The following is a 17,475-nucleotide window of genomic DNA, read 5'->3' as shown; positions in this document are numbered from 1 at the left end:
ATGCAGGATAGGTAAATGGTTTATTTAGGACCTTAACTCCCTAAAAGGTATTTGTCACTGAAATGATTTTTTTCCATGTTTATTGAGTGATCAACATGAGGTCCTAACAAGCTGTAATCATTAAAGATTTAATTCCCTCTCCTCCACCCCAAGGACAGGGATGTCAACCTAATGCCTTGGCCAGATACCAACTTGGGTATTAATATCTTGACTCCCTAAGACTCTGCATGCCTGAACGATTATGTCCTAAATCAGTGGAGCTCAATTGTTCGGCCCCACAGGCCAGATGGTTGGCACAACACTGGTCTGGGGGACAGATCCTTTACAGGGTCAGTGAGTGGGGACGAGCCCCATGCATCTGGATCAGGCCCTCTGTGCCCAGATCAGGGTCCACATTGCCTCAGTTAAGCCCCACAGCCTGGGCCCAAGGCATCAGCCTGGCCCTGTGCACCCATGTTGGCCCCCAGTCCCACCCAGTCCCATACAACCAGATCAAGCCCTGTCCTGGCCCAGCCCCGCATGCCTAGACCAGGTCCCTTGCCACTCCAGCCTTATATGCCCGAACTGGGAACCTTGCCAGCCCAACCTCATGTGCCCGGACCAGGTCCCCTTGCCACCCCAGCCCCACAGCCCAGCCCCATGTGCCCAGTGCAGTGCACAGAGCCATACTATCCAGCCCTCTTTGCTCCCTACAGCCTGGAAATTTCACAGTAGGAGAGCAACAATTAAAGTTGCCACCATTTCCATGCTGCCAAATTTCTGGACCCGTGGGGAGCACAGTGGACCACTTAAGACAAACATGGAGGTTGAGCACCCCTGTCCTAAATGACTGTACAGTGTTAGCAGGTAGACATAACCAGCCATTGTGTTCTGCTCCAGAAGTGGTTGCATTTTAACCATGTATGATTATACATACCTAATAAATATTTATGTGGTGACCAACTCCCACCAAAATCCTCTTTCTGTTAACATGGCTAGGATTTGTGGGGTTCTATGCAAAGTAGTGTGCAGATCTCTATCCAATTTCCTCCCAAGAAAAAACTTTCTTCCTCCTTCCAATTTACCATCTATGGAATAGATTCTATGCAATGCTTTGGTGACTATCTCTCCATCAAGTCTGATTATGATTGAATTCAAAAGGTACTTACCTATCCAATGTACAAAGCAGGATGCATGCAGATACTGGAATTTTCAAAAGTGCAAGGTTTCCTTAAAGCATGTGGATTAAGGAAACTGATTCTATTGTACTGCACAGCCCAGTCCATTTGATACAGGCTGCAGTCTTATCATAGAATCATAGAAGTAGGGTCAGAAGGGACCTGAGCAGATCATCAAGTCCGACCCCCTGCTATGGCAGGAAAGAGTACTGGGATCAAAAGACCCTGGCGAGGTGTTCATCCAGCCTCCTCTTAAAGACCCCCAGGGTAGGAGCCTGCCATCACCATTTCCCTTGGAAGTTGGTTTCAGATCCTACCCACCCTGACTGTGAAGTAGTGCCTTCGGATGTCTAGTCTAAACCTACTCTCCAACAATTTGTGGTCATTATTCCTTGTTACCCTGGGGGATGCTAGGGGAAACAGGGTCTCTCCCAAACCCTGCTGGTCCCCCCTGGTGAGTTTATAGATGGCCACCAGGTCCCCCTTCAGCCTTCTCTTGCAAAGGCTGAACAGGTTAAGGTCTCACAGCCTCTCCTCGTAGGGCCTGCCCTGCTGTCCCCAGATCATGCGAGTGGCCCTCCTCTGGACCCTCTCAGTGCTGTCCACATCCCTCCTGAAGTGCGGCACCCAGAACTGAACACAGTACTCCAGCTGCGGCCTGACCAGTGTCGCATAGAGGGGGAGGATCACCTCCTTGGCCCTGCTTGTGTTGCATCTGTGGAGGCACAACAAGGTACAGGTAGCCCTACTGACCGTGACCTCACATTCTTGGCCCATGTTCACCTTGGATTCAGTAATGACTCCAAGATCTCTTTCTGCCACCGTGCTCTCGAGAAAAGAGTTTCCCAGCTTATCAGTGTGCTGCTGGTTAATACTGCCCAAGTGCAGCACCCTGCACTTGTCAGTATTGAAACTCATCCTATTTTCATTAGCCCACCCCTGTAACCTGTCCAGGTCTTGCTGTAATCTGTCCTTCCCTACTAGCATGCCCACCTCACCCCAAATCTTGGTATCATCAGCAAATTTAAACAGGCTGCTTTTTACCCTGTCATCCAAGTCACTAATAAAGAAATTGAACAGTGCAGGCCCAAGGACCAAGCCCTGGGGAACTCCACTGCCCACTTCCCTCCAGGTCGAAAAAGACCCGTCCACCACCACCCTCTGAGTATGACCCTTCAGCCAATTTGCAGTCCATCTGACTGTGTAGGCATCAATGCCACAGTCACCTATTTTTTTGATGAGAATGGGGTGGGAGACAGTGTCAAAGGCCTTGCTGAAGTCCAGAAAGACTACATCCACCGCAACACCTGCGTCCAATGCTTTTGTGACCTGATCGTAGAAGGCAATCAGGTTGGCCTGACAGGACCTGCCCCTAATGAAACTGTGCTGGTTGCCTTTGAGCATCATCCCTCCTGCTGGCCCATCACAGATGTGCTCCTTGATGATCTTCTCAAAGAGTTTCCCCAGGACTGAAGTAAGACTAATGGGCCTATAGTTTCCCGGGTCCTCCCTCTTCCCTTTTTTGAAGATGGGGACCACGTTGGCTTTCATCCAGTCATCTGGCACCTGGCCAGAGCACCACAAGTGCTCATAAAGCCGTGCCAGGGGCCCCACAATAACTCCTGCCAATTCCCTCAACACCCTGGGGTGGAGAGCATCTGGACCTGCTTATTTGAACACATCCAGCCCCTCCAGAATCTCTCTAACCCGGTCCTCCCTGACTTCAGGCCTGGCGGCGTTTCTCCTGAGTCCATCTGGAATCCTGGTCGGAGAGTCCTGGTCCCTGCACAAGAAAATGGAGGCGAAGAATTTGTTAAAGAGGTCTGCTTTCTCCTCTAGTGCAACCATCAGATTGCCAAGTATATCCTGCAGGGGTCCCACATTACCCAGTGCCTTCTTCATTCTCCCTATATATTTCTCCCAGTATATTTCTTCTTCCCATCCATTGTCTTTGTAAGGCTTCCATTTCCTTTGTACTGGCCACACTCAACTCATTCATCATATGCCACTCTGACTCAGCTGAATTGATAGTTGAGAAGCTCTTCTGTAGGCCATAGGTCTGCCTTACCCAGTGCTTCCTTGCATATGGCTCAAAATGCAAACTGAGGCTATACAAGGGGGCAGATTATTTTATCTTATAACAAAAACTGTTGCAGATGTATCAAAATTAGTATAGCAACAGTGGAGGTGGACTTCTGTTATGCGTATATGAATATGCACAAAGCAGCAGCTATAAAACAGTGAGAGATGTTCACACATGGTATACCTGACTGAAACTCTCAAAAGTTTAAAATAAAGGTCAAGAAACCAAGCAGTATATTCTCTATTCCATGCACAGGCATATACTTTAGCATTACCTCAGCTACTCCACTCCACAACCTTAATAGTAGCTCCTTTAATTTTTCCACATACATCTTTTTACTATCTTAGGATTCACCCCATAGATTAAAAAAAAAACCCTAATTCTTGTGGATGGTTGATATAGCAATGCTACAATCAGCAACCTTTCAAGCTGTGGGTTGAAATAATCTAGCTCTGGTCCAAAGTGAGCCAGAGAACTTCAGCAGCACATCAGCAGTGGGAGGCTTTATCTGTACCCATGCCAGAACCAGGGCTGGGTGGTGGGGAGCTGTACTAGGGTCAAACAGGTAGGAATTGTGCTCATGCCAGTCCTGCTTCTGTGTCCCTGTCCTCTCCCACCCCTGCCAACGTCCAGCTATAGCATGGACATACCTTTCAGCTTTGGCACAGCTCCCCACTGGGGATAAAGCTGCACCCATGTTATAGCTAGGCTGGGGAAGAGGCAGATGAGAGGTAAATGTAATGCAGATGCAGTTCCCCACCAACCAATCCTGGCACTGGTGTAGCACGAGCTCAGGTAAATCCCCCCACCGAATACCACCAAACACCAGCAACCCCCCCCCCCGTATCCACAAGCTGGATCCAGTGGCTACATGGTCTGTATCTGGCCCATGGGCCTTTTGTTGTCAACCCCTATAGTAGTGGGTTGGGCTGAGAGGTCAGTTCGCTAAAGGGTTATGTGCAGAAGGGTGATCAAAGGGAGTGATAGAAGACTGGCATAGCTAGCAAAATAGAAGTCTTGCAGCTTTCAAAAAAAGAGGGGGTTTTTTTACTATCTCTTTGGGGCTAAAAGTCAAATAAAAAACTTACAGTGAAAGTGTTTATTTTAGGTGAGAAATGTGAGAGCTAAAGGTTACAACTGAATTTAGCTGCCTACATTTGTAGCCCAATAAGATGGTCTGTAAAGCACTTTAGGATCCCTGGGGGTGAAGGAAACCTAATCAATATTAATAACTTACTTGCTCTATAAAACTGGAGTTTTATTTGTGTTGCTGTGCATGTATTTTAGATGGGGTTGGTAGTATTCCTACTATTAGGTTTGCTTATACTTCCCATTAAACACTTCTTTCAAGTTGCTAATAATCTTGCCAAACAATTCTGTCCAAACATTTGGACCGAAATTGTCCATGCTAACTGTGCTCTTAAGGCTAATTTTTTGAGGAGGAACTTCAACTGAGAAGCTTCAGACCTTTCTGGGTATGATGTCTGGGAAACATTGTTTTGCCCCTGCTAAAAGGCTCTGGTGCCCTTTACTTTGAGAAGCCCTAGTGCTCCCATGATCCCATGCTTTTGAGCAGGGACTTGAAATTTGACAAGGAAGTATAGCCTTTATGTCAAGAATATGCCTTCTGTCATTCTCATGAAACTCTACCTAACTTGGGCCAAGAAAAACTATAGTTGCCCATGCTCAGTAGAGACTTACTAGATTATTGTTCTTCTCTATACCGTATTGCCAACCCCACCGTGCCAAAAATCATGAGATGAACTCTTAAAAAAATCAAGAGATTGGCATGTAAATCATAAGATGCTATTTTTGAAGTATTTGTGTGTGTGGGAGGGGGTGTTATTTCTGAATGTGTTGGGGGCTATGGGTATGTGTGTGGGGGGACGGGAGTTTGGAGCCCAGAAAGGAGGGTCCCCACACACCCTGACAGGATGTAGGGTACTGTGGGTCAGGACTGAGAAACAGCAGCAGGGCTGGGCAGGCTGTGACTTGGGAGTGAGGAGCAGACAGGCAAACACACACAGAGACACTGATGGACACAGATAGCATCCAGCTGGTATATGGAGGAAAAGGGATGGGGGAGAGAGCGAATGGGTTTAAGGGTGCAGATCAAGGCCCCCATGGTGAGGGAGGGAGTGGGGCAGGAGCAGGGGTGAGTGGGGCCCTGGGGCTGGAGGCGCAGGGGAGGGGCACGATCCCCCACAGCAGTGCACACCCCTGGGGAAGGCATGGGGATACATGCCTCCTGCGGGGCAGATGCAGACTACCCGCTGTGGGCTGGGACTCTGCGCCCTGCTGCCTTGCCCTGGGAGCTCAGCGACATGATGCCATTGCCACCTGCCAGGCAGGCAGGAGAGGTGGGGTGCACTGGCCGGGCGGCACATCCCCTGCCCACCTGGTGGCAGGAGGCACACTGGGGTTGCATGGCTGAGCTCCCAGAGCAAAGGTAGCAGGGCACAGAGCCACAGTCCACAGCAGGTGGCCTGCCTCTGCCCTGTGGGAGGCACATGCTCCATGCCTTCCCCAGGGGTGTGCACTGCTGTGGGGGACTGTGCCCCTCCCCGGTACCTCTGGATGACCAGCCCCAGCCCTGGGGTCCCATTCACCCCTGCCCCTGCTCCTGCCACACTCTTCCCTTCACCCCATGCCCCTTCCCTCTCCCCCGCCCCTTTCTCTCCACTTATCAGCTGGGAAAATCCGGAGATCTGAGGGTTGGATTGAGAGATCACGAGTCAGAGTTATTTTGACTTTGAAATCCTGAGTCTCGTGACGGTTTTGCGACAGTTGGCATTACTATTTATATTACTGTAGACCCTGGAGCTCTAGTCCTAGGACCCCGCTGCACTAGGCACTGTACAAACTCAGAACAAAAAGACAGCCCTTAACTCAAAGCTTTTACAATCTTAAGTGTGAAGCTGTAAGGCTAAAGACTACAAATGGAAACAGACAGATGGAGGAAGTATAAAGACACAATGAAACCATGCCAAACCACTATCACCATCTTTGCAACAAAATGCTCTGAAAATTCTGCCTATACGGCATGTTCTGCAGAAGGTTGAGCAGGGCTTCCCCTACCATTGTAGCTCTGTTCTTGTCATCTGGGGCCAGGGACAAGCATAAGTGCGGAAAGCAGGAAACCCATCTCAACTATGCTGTCATTGACCCTTTGGTGGCACTGAGGGGGCTTGGAGGATGAATCGGCCTGATTTAAATACAGGGCTGGCAGGAGCCAGACCAGGAGCCAGTGCGAGCTGATTAAAACAAGAGCCCTGCAGAGGAGCACACATCTAGGGATGAGGTGTGGAAAAAGGGAAACTGAGGGAGCAGAGAGAAGAGCAGCTCCTCATTGCAACTCATAGCACTTTGCAGGAAGCGCTCTGAGCCGTAATGATCCCCTGGACCCAGTGGAAGTTGGAAGTTCACTGTTGGGTCCGGGAGTTAGGGATTCCAGCTGCTTGCTGCAAGCCTGAAGCCCTGTCTCTATAGCAACACCATTTGCCTTCCCCCAGCCTGGATGATGTTTTCAGAAGGGGAGGGAGAAGGGGGGCAGAGGGAGCTCATTCTTGGGGTTCCCCAGCCAGGGCTGGAGGGTGGAGTGGGGTGGGTATTGGACCCCCTCACTTCAGGGGGACTCCAATCCACTCCCCACCCCGCACACACACACACCCCCTCCAGTGCCAGCAGAAAAAAACCCAGACCAAACTTCCTCAACTCCCTCTCGCCTCTCCAATTCTGAAAATAGCGACGGGCTGGGAGCTCGGCAGACACAAATCACAGAATGTGCTCTGTTTGGGAGTGTGTTCATCTGAACCCTCATGCAGTGAAGGTTCAGATTTTCATTGGATCGGGCCCTTTTAAAGCACTCTGCAGCCTTGCACTTCTGTTTGGTCACGGCTGTAGACCACTTTCTGGGGACAGATCAGGCAAAAATTGTCACTTCTGTCTGCACCCTGGGAGTGGGAGTTAAGATGGAGATAAAGCAGGACTTCCTGGGCACAGAGGTGGAGACTGGGATCAAAAGCAGAAGGAGAGATTAATAAAATAGAATTGAATTAATCGGGAACAGTCCATTAAAGCAAAGGAAACTCGGAGTGAATTAACACAGTGACTAGGGATGTGTGTAGACAAAACAGGGGCCCTAAATCGAAGTGGTGGGTTTTAAAAAACACTGCTTTAATTTAGGCCCGATTAAACCCCTGTGTCGTGCACACACCCTGCTGACTTACCTGCCTCTCCAGTTGGGAGGGGAGGAGGGGCGAACTGCCATTGGGTGAAGCAGTCCCTGGGCTGGGGGGGTGGGGAAGGGCTGGTGCTTCCCTCCAGGGCAGGGTCGTCTCCCCCCACCCCCTCCTGGCAGCACCCTCCCGCCGGCATTGGGCTCCGGCAGTCCCAGAGGGCACCGCAGCTGTGGAGGGAAGCACTGGGCCCCCCGCACAGCTCAGGCAGGCAGGCAGGCTCCGGGGTTGGGGTGTGGAAAAAAAAGATCAGGATCACTGCTTTTCTTGAGCAGAGCTGTTTCCCGGGCTACTGCCAGGCTGTCTGCAGGGCTTCCTGCAGAGCCCCTGAGTTGCACGGAGCCTGGTGCTTCACTCCGCGGCTGTAGGGGCAGCAAAATTTAACTCCTCAGAGGAGTTTTAGTTTGCTGCGCCCCAAGTCATTTAAGGCTCCTTATGCCACTGAATTTCCTACGGCAGCTGGAATTAATGTGGAATATGCCAACACCATTAAAGTGGCAAGCATCATGCACATATGCCCTTCGTTTCATCTACACATAGCCTGGATGCCTGGGAGAAAATGAGAGATGGTGGGAACTAGGAATGACTAGGCAAGGAGATTTGGACTAGGAACAGGGAAAAAGAAGAACTGGAACTGACAGTGGATTCAGGTTAGATGGGATGGAGCAGAAGGAAAGATTGGAAGGAAGCACGGACTTTTCTGCCTGTTTACTACAGCATGTCACATAATATTTTTTCCAAAGGATCCCACAGGATCCCTGCCTTGTTCAGAGTCCAAAATAGACCTGTTGGGTGGGATGGGATAAATCCAGGCTGTATGGCAAAGGGAACTTGTCCATCAAACCACCTCTTCTTTTCTTGCAAAAACAGTTTGCCAGTTTTTCCCTTTTACTCTACTCACTTCATATCGCGGGGATGTTTCATTAATAAGCCGGTAGTGTAAGAGTGATGTTACAAGCCATGGTGGCCCAGAAATTATGCAAGAGGCAAGAATTTCTTTGGGTGATAACTTTTATTGAGTCAACTATGCACAACTTGGCACAACTGGCCTGCTTCCTGTGATCAGAGACCTGACCAAGAATGTCTTGCATTCAAAAGTTTGTCTAACTTTACCCCAACTATATAGCTGGCCCAATAAAAGATATCACTCTAAGAAATTCTTGCCTCTCACATTATTAAGCTAGAGATTTTCTACAAACTTTTGTGACAATCAATATATACCCTTTCACCTTTCGTGTATTGTAAAACATATTGTTGTCATCTCCTTGAGGACATTTGAGGTGCTGCAGTCACCACTTTTCCTCAACTCATCCAAGTCTCAGAAAGCTTCCTCAGTTCTCTTTGTTTGTATAGGATTTAGAAAGTGTGTGGCTTTATGAAGACTTTGCATAGCATTTTAGTCTTCAGAAGTATGATACAATCAATATATCTTTACAGGAGGATTTTTTTTTTACCTGCATTTCATTGAGCTTCTAATCTTCCTTTTTTTAATAGTTGGATGGTAGAATCTTTTCACAAACTTGCTTTATTGTATGATCAGCCTATTATACATCTATATCAACATCAACATCAGCATCTATCTATGTAATAGCTTTAAGAAATTATATCTCCTACTCATTGGAAGTAGAAGGATAATGTTCTAGAGCACCCCAAAGCACCAGGGGTTGGTCTGGCCACAAGACAAATTTACTGCTCCAAAAAGTCCCTGTAACAAGGGGACCCAAACCCTGTTACGTGGCCATAATGGAAGGGAAGAAGGGACTGTAACAGTGAGCCAGGGGGCTCCTGCCACTTCAAGAGGATGCAGCAGGCTTAGCCAGCGGTGTGGGGCCACAGCTGCAAGAGTGCAGGCTGGCCCTTAATTACAGGGAAAACCCCAGTGTAGAGCTGGGGAAGGCACGTGACAGAAAGGGAATGTGGCTTCCAGACATATAAGCCCAGGACCTGAGCCAGAGCAGGCAGTCTACAAGAAGAGGAGCTCCTAAGTGAGATGCCTGCAGTAGAGAAGCCGGCAGGCACCTTAGCTGCTCCCAGGAGCTGCCCAAAGAGAGCTAAGGGGAGCTGATGGCCTGTAGTGAAGCAGCAACCCAAAACTTTTTTTCAGTTATGAAACAGTGGCTTGTTTTTCTGTTGTGATTTAAGCTTTAAATCAGTGGAACAGGTGTGGCAGTAAGGGGTGAAGAGGTGAGCACAGGGGTGCTGTAGGGGAACCCAGCATAAAGCCTGGCCCTGGACCAGGAACGGCAAGTGGGGTTGAGCCAAACAGAGAGCAGTCTTGTCCCGAGTCAGGGATGCCAGCGAGCTAAGCCAGACAGAGAACAGCCTTGCCATGGATCAGGGGCATCAGGGAGGCTGAGACTAGGTGCACCACAGGGCTGAAGGGTCCAGAGACACACCAAGGACTGAGGCTGAAAGAGCTGGACCCAAATTAGTAGACTAGGGCTAAAGGCCTGCAGGCAGAGAAAAGAGGAGGCTAAAGCCAAGAGAGCTGAGGGCTTTACACAAAGACAGGACTGTAGACAGAGTAGCACCTATGGGGAATGGGCATAGCTGTAGGGGCAGAAGGAGGCCACAAATTTAGTCCTTAAGACAAGTAGGGCCTGAGGAAGCGAGTACCAAGAAAGAGAGAGAGAGAGAGCATCTTAGGCTCAACAGCCTCCAAGGGCAGCCTCCCCTCATTACTTTTTAACTTCAAGGCATGCCAGGCAAGGAAACATGATGAGACCCTGAGAGGCTGGCATGGGAGCCAGGCAGGATCAGCACTGCCACTAGGGCATTGTGGCAGCCCTTGGGTGCCGTCCTGTCACAGTCTCCTTAACCTGTGGGAGCAGTGGGTTTCAACCTTTTTTTTCACTTGTGGACCCCTGCAAAATTTAGAATGGAGGTGCAGACCCCTTCAGAAATTTCTAATGGAGGTCCGGCTCCCTTTCAATTGTAAGTGTGAGCAGTCATATACTTTTGATTGATCATAATCATCTTTCACGGACCTCTCAGACATAGTCTGTGGACCTCCAGGGATCTGCAGATTACAGGTTGAAAACCACCATTTTAGAGAAAGGGATGCTGCTGCCCATCTTGGATGCTTGAGCACCACTCAAAGTATTCAATCAAGTAATATATTTAGAAAAGAAAAACAACAGTTCAGATGCTTCCTTTATTCCCTTGACTGAGAACTAAGAAAACAGATGAACAAATTTTTGCTTATACCACAGAAAAACACCCTCCAGCTGAAACTAAACATAGAAAATTCTTCAACTAAGACTAAACATGGAACTTTCAACCAAATAGGCAAATGATTCAAAAAACTTTGTATGTGCAAATGTGACTGTAATTGGCAGTGTTTTGAAACCTTAACTACCAGGCACTTCCAAGTGTCTGCAAAAACTAAGAGGTATGGTTTTCTTTCCAGAGGTCCTCAGCTCCAATTAATTTCACTTGGAATTATGGTCCTTCATAGCTTCTGGAAATTGTGCCTGCATAATTTAAACATACTAGAATGATTGACTCCAACGAGACAGTAAAAGTGCTTAAGGTTACAGACAAACTTAAACACTTTGTTGAGGAGGGCCTGACAAATAAGACAACAACAAATATTTTGAAAGTCCCAGGAGGATGAAGAGAAGAAGAAAATTGAGTTGCTAGCAACACCATCCCTTTCAGAGTGTAGGCCAGTAATTATGAGTCAGGGAGGATGAGGAAGAGGTATAGTGGGGTGTCTGGCAGGAAGACACAACAGGAACTAGCAAGGGGAGGAACAGAAGGTTTTCAGAGAGCTGAAAGGAAGAAAAAAAGAGTAGCAGTGGGAGATGCAGGAAGAAAGGGGATGGGAACAGAGATGAGGGTCAGAAACAAACAGTGGGTGCACCTACACTTGCCTCCTTTAAGCGGGCTTAGCCTAAAATTATCATTTTTAAGGCACACTATGGGTGCGTGTCTACATGTGTGAGCCCTTAATGCATTTTAAAAATGGTGATTTAAAGTCTTAAGCAAAAGCACAGTAAGTTTAGACACATGTAGACATGGCCAGTATGACTCTGAGACTAGCATAGGGATGCAAACCATGATCACTTGCTTTCACTCCACATACACTGCATGCTGAAAAGAGGTTTCATGGCTGAGTTGCAGCTAATACCAGTCTCAGGAGCATGCACAAGAGTGAGAGTCTAAAAGTGCCCCCGGGCAAACACCAAAAAAGCTGACTATTCAGTATTTTCCAGCATGTAGTGAGTATGGTGCAGGAGCTAGTGCTTGGATCTTGTTTTTTAGTGGCAGTCTTGGAATCACTGGAGAGAGAGTATGGATTTATCCAGAGTAACTGAAGAGAGCTCAATGGGAAGGGAAGAACAGAAGTTGAGAGATGATTGAATGGAGGACAGAAGAGTAAAGAAAGGGGGAGAGACTGTACAGAAAGAGGAAAAGAGAAGATAAAGGGAATGTGTACTGAAGGCCCAGAAGAGATGGGCAAACACTAATATGTCTGAGGGAAAGAGAAGTAACTGAATCCCAAACAGGGATGATAAACAGCTAGTTAAACACTTAGGTCCTGATTCTGTACACATTTACTCACATGCTTAAACATGTCAAGCATGGGCGACTGGTGCCTCCTGACTCTGGGGGGTCATCAGATCACCAACCGGGAGTGGGGGTCCCCCAGAGGCTGATCGCCGAGCCTGAAATCACCAGGAGTAAAACCGGAAGTGCACTTCTGCAGGCACTTCCAGTTTCACAGCTGGCATTTCCAGGGGGTGCACGGCCAATCTCAGGGAGGTGCACATGCACCCCCTACGTGTCACCAATGATGTCAAGAGTCAGTTTGTTAGAAGACTGGAAGTTATTGAAATGTTTCCTGCCCATGTGTCCACATGATAAAGATGCTATCAGTGTACCTAGGGTGGCCACTGGTCCTGTTTTATCCTGAACCATCTTGTTTTTAAATCCTTTGTCCCCTGTCCATTTTTTAATAAGGAACAGACAGCAAAAAGTCCTGTTTTTCAGTTCATTCATGTAAATACATATCAGTCATTTGTTGTCATGATTCTATTGGCTGTGCCTAGAGGTAGGGAGGTGCACAGCCAAGAAGAAAGAGGTTCTTAGCCAGCCAAGGAGGGAGGGAGGAGGAGGTGGCCTCATCCCTTGCTGCAGATTGGCCAAGCGGGGCTTGCCCCTCACCAAGGGACTGTCCTGTATTCTGGAGTGCATCAGTGGCCACCCTAAGTGTACCTCAGGAATACCAGGAGGATGTGGAGGAAACGGATTTCAAGATCTGTCATAAATATACTGGGGAGGCGTGCATGTGTCCATGGCAGTGCAGTTCATTTATAGGTATCAGGAGTCTCCAAATATGAAAGTTACGTGTAAGGACAAAGTAGGAGAATATTATGGAAATGGAAGCAGTGCCATCCACTGGGAAAATCTCCCTCATGGTTTATAATTCAAATTTGTGGGGGATGTTGGTGTACAGAGAGCTGCTATATATGGTGTTTGCTGAAAGTTTGTCAATGGTTTCCCACGGAAATCTGTGGTGTCCTTCAAAGAGCTGGCAGCTGCAGTGGCATTAGGAAATAGAAGAGCATCAACGTATCTAGGTGCTCCCTCTATGATGGTGCCAATGCCAGTGACAATGGGGTGTTCTGGGTTGCCATGTCCCTTTCAGAGGCCAACATACTTCAAAGGAATTGAGAGCTGTAAAGTAGAATGCCAGACAACTGCAACTCAATCAATCACGCACCCAATCAATCGCAGATTTCCAAACATAGTTTCTGCAGTGTGGGGTTTTTTTCCTTCTCTCAGTGTTCTACAAAGAGTTCTTTCTCCTTTTTGATCAGGAAATCTCTTGATATTTATGAGAGCTTAAAAATACCTTTCTAAATTCCTTTACACATTAATAAAGTACTTTGAAATGCAGTCTCTGGCTCTGGGTAGAGGTAATTTTTTACTTCAAAAGGGGAAAGGAAGTTGCTACTGGAAAGATACATCAACTGTTGCACTATAACTAGGGACCTACCAAAATTGCAATTTTACAGATTTTGTGGATTTTGTGAAATCTGGCATTGCCCATGAAACCAGGCAATGCCTGCAAAATCCTCAGGAAAAAAAAAGGAAAACTCACTGAAAATAAAATTCTGGCTCTAGAAGGAGCCAACAGTCATCAGGGCACTGCAGCAGGTTGCCAGGGCAGGAAAGGGAGAAGTGGGGCTGCCTGCTTGAAGGGCTGTCATCAAGATGGCTGCTGCTCCCACTCCTCACCACTGACTGGCTGCAAGGGCTACCTGTCATGGGCCCTGCCCCTCTCTACCAATCAGTGGTGAGGGGTGGGGTCATATGACAGACCACCCTTGCAGTCAATCAGTAGCAGCGGGTGAGAATGTATGATAGGCAGCCCTCACAGCCAATCAGGGGTGAGAGGCAGAACCACCAGGGCCCCTTGGCCCATCAGAGGCATGAGGGGCCCACCACTCTCTGCCCATGAAATGGCTGCTGGACCCCACTATCTGCCCATGAAATTGGTGGACAGCCACCATAAATTCAGTAGGTCCCTAACTATAACTGTTACTTCTGCATGCCCCTGTAATGTTGCAAATAGCTGTAAACATAACCCTGAATGAAGCAACATTAAAGGTACCATGGTTTTTCATAAATTTCATAGACATTAGGGGCCGGAAGGGACCTCGAGATCATCGGGTTCAGCCCCACCGCCATAGGCAGAAAGTCAGCTGGGATCAAGTGACCCCAGCAAGAAATAAATCCAGCTGTTTTTTTGAAGGAAAAAAAAAACAGAGTAGGTGCTTGCACCACCTCTGGGGAGAGTTTGTTCCAGACCCTGGACACATGCACCATAAAGAACTTTTTTCTAATATCCAGTCTAAATCAGCCTTCCTGGAGGTTATGGCTGCTAGACCTTGTTATCCCTTGGGGAGCTCTGGTGAATAGATGTTCTCCCAGGCTATGATGTGCCCCTGTTATGAAGGTGTAGGCTGTCACCAAGTCCTCCCTGAGCCTTCTCTTCTCCAGACTGAAGTCCCTCATCCTCTCCTCGTACAGCCTTCCCTCCAGGCCTGGGGCCATACAAGTGGCTCTCCTCTGGACTCTCTCAAGCTTTTTCATGTACTTCCTGAAGTGGGGGCCCAATACTGGATGCAGTACTCCAGCTGCAGTCTCACCAGGGCCGAGTAAAGCTGGAGGATGACTTCCCTGGTTTTGCTTGAGATGCATCGGTGGATGCACACCAGAGTTTGGTTAGCTTTGCCCACCACCACATCACATTGCTGGCTCATATTCATCTTGTGGTCAATCAAGACCCCCAAGTCCCTTTCGGTCATGGTGCTAGTGAGCGTAGCACTGCCAAGCCTGTAAGTATGCTAAGAGTTCTTCCTACCGAGGTGCAGCACCTTGCACTTCTCTGTATTAAAGGCCATCTGGTTTTGGTTAGCCCACCTTGAGAGTGCGTCCAAGTCGGCTTGTATCCCCAGCCTGTCCTGCGGTGTGATGGCCCTCCCCCATAATTTGGTATTGTTCGTGAACTTGGCCAGTTCACATCTGACTTCCAATTCTAGATCGTTGATGAAAATGTTAAAGAGCACTGGCTCAAGTACCAAGCCCTGAGGGACTCCACTGGTAACACTGCACCACATTGATTTGCTCCTTTCAACTAGTACTCTTTGGGTCTGACCCTGTAGCCAGTTGCCTAGCCATCAGACTGTATGATGATCTAGGCCACAGTTCCCCAGCTTAACCATGAGGACATCATGGGGAACTAGGTTAAAGGCTTTCTTGAAGTCAAGATAAATGACGTCCACATCATCTCCCTTGTCCGGGGCATATGTTACCTGGTCATAGAAGGAGATGAGGTTGGTCAGGCAAGACCTGCCACTCACAAAGCCATGTTGACTGGCATTCAGAAGCTTGCCTTCCGTTAGTCTGGCGTTAACGGATCCCTTGACAATTTTCTCCAGAATTTTTCCAGGGACAGATGTCGGACTGATTGGTCTATAGTTTCCCAGCTCATCCCTCCTCCCTTTCTTGTAGATAGGGACCACGTTGGCTCTTTTCCAGTGATCTGGGACCTTGCCCAAGTGTCACAATTTTTCAAATATCCCTGTCAAGGGGGATGCAATGATGTATGCCATCTCTTTCAAGACCCTCGGATGCATTCAGTTTTGCCACAGTTGTTTGCTGACAAGCATGCAGAAGTAACAGCTACATTATTACAGATCAGCTGCACATGTTCATAACCATACCTGGGTCAGTCCCAGTTAGTGAGGTGGTTCGGTGCAATGGTATTATAAGCAAAGTTGGCCAGCAGGGCAAACCCTGCAGGGCAGTGGGAGGGAGACACGGCTGTGAGAGTATTGAGGGTTATGGGTTCTGAGAGCCAGGGTAGGGGGCATGCAGTTATGAAAGTGGGGGTGTAGTGGTGCAGATACCAAGGCAGGAGGTAGAAGTTTTACCCATGTCAGAAACTCCTGAAGGGTCCCTGTCTGAGCTTCTGCACTGCTGCTACAGCTGTGCTCTCTGCCCACCTTGGCTGTTGTTCTTAAAGGAGACACAAGAGCAGCTGGGGACTATTTTGTAGTTTCCAGCATAGATAAGCTCCCAGGATGCAGACTCCATGCATGTGGGTGGGGGAGGAGATTCCAGTGCCTTTCTTAATTTGGTGCCCGAGACAGGTGACCATCTTGCCCACCCCTAATTATGACACTACTGCAGTGGTTTCCTACTTTTCAGAGCTGAAGGCGCCAGAACAACTCAGCTTGGGTCCAGGTGAACTAGTGTTCTGTCCCAGCCACCACTGCCCCAGCTTTTCCCTGCTGCTGCTTCTCCCCACACCCCAAGTGTGATATGATCAGAGTTCCCACCACAGCTGGCCCCAGCATAGGCAGGAGAAGGGCGAGGTCTAACAGGGCTTAGCCCCCCTGAATGCAGGGCAGTGGTAGCGCCACAAGGCAGCCCGGCCACAGGCTTCCTGCAGCTGCAGCAGGGGTGGGCAGGGGTGCATGGGTAGTGATAAGGGAGGGGATGGAGCTAGGGCTGTGGGAGGAGCAGACACTCAGAGAGAGACTGAGCCCCAAGTGTCTCATCTGGGGGCCACGGCTCCTGCTGCTATGTGTACCCCAGGAGGCATGGGAGCTGTGTGCCCCCAGATCTATGCGGGGCAGGGTAAGGTGCTGCTTTGGGCTGGGGCCAGGTTCTTCCTAGTGGGGGCGGAGTCAGGACTACACACAGGATAGGCGGCAGTGGCACTGGGAGGGGGCTGCAGCCACCCTAAGATTCGCTGTAGCCCACCCGACCCTGCTCCCAGTGCTGCCACCGCCCACCCTAAGCACAGCATGCCTCTCCTGTCGGGAACATTCTGGCACTGCCCTAGCCCCAGCCCACAGTGGCAGCCTACCCTGCCCTGTACAAATCGGGGTCACGCACCCCACCATGTCTCCTGAGATGCATGCAGCGGTGGGAGCTGCCGCCCCTCCCTGCACCCCCAGATGAGCTGCAACTCAGTCCTGCACCCCCCCCGCCCTGGCTATGTAGGACCTGGCACGGTGGGCATGGAGGTCCCAGGTGCTCCATCCCTTCCAGCCCAGCAGTGCAGCTAAGGCTGGCCCCACTCCGGCCCCTGGCTCTGGGTCCCCGTGAGCAGTGTGTGGCCGAGGCCAGAGCAGGGAGGCGGCCAGGGCTGGTGCAGCCAGGGCCAGGAGGCAGTCAGGGCCAGCATGGCCAGGGCCAGGAGGCAGTGAAGGATGGTGTGGCTGGGGCTGGGAGGCAGCCAGAGTCAGGGCTGGGGCTAGGGCTGGGGCCGGGAGGCAGCCAGGGCCAGAAGGCAGCCGGGGTTGGGGCCAGGGCTGGGGCCAGGGCCGGGGCCAGGGAGGCAGCCAGGGCTGGGGCTGCTGGGCAAGGGTGCAGCTGGGGCCAGGAGGCAGCCGGGGTCAGGGCCAGATCCGGGGCAGGGCTGGGGCCGGGGTTGGGGTCAGGGCCAGGGCCAGGGCCAGGGCCAGGAGGCAGC

The sequence above is a fragment of the Alligator mississippiensis genome, chromosome 4, assembly GCF_030867095.1.
Source record: "Alligator mississippiensis isolate rAllMis1 chromosome 4, rAllMis1, whole genome shotgun sequence".
Classification (NCBI taxonomy): domain Eukaryota; kingdom Metazoa; phylum Chordata; order Crocodylia; family Alligatoridae; genus Alligator; species Alligator mississippiensis.
The sequence above is the reverse complement of the archived record's forward strand: the minus strand, read 5'-3'. Positions refer to the sequence as shown.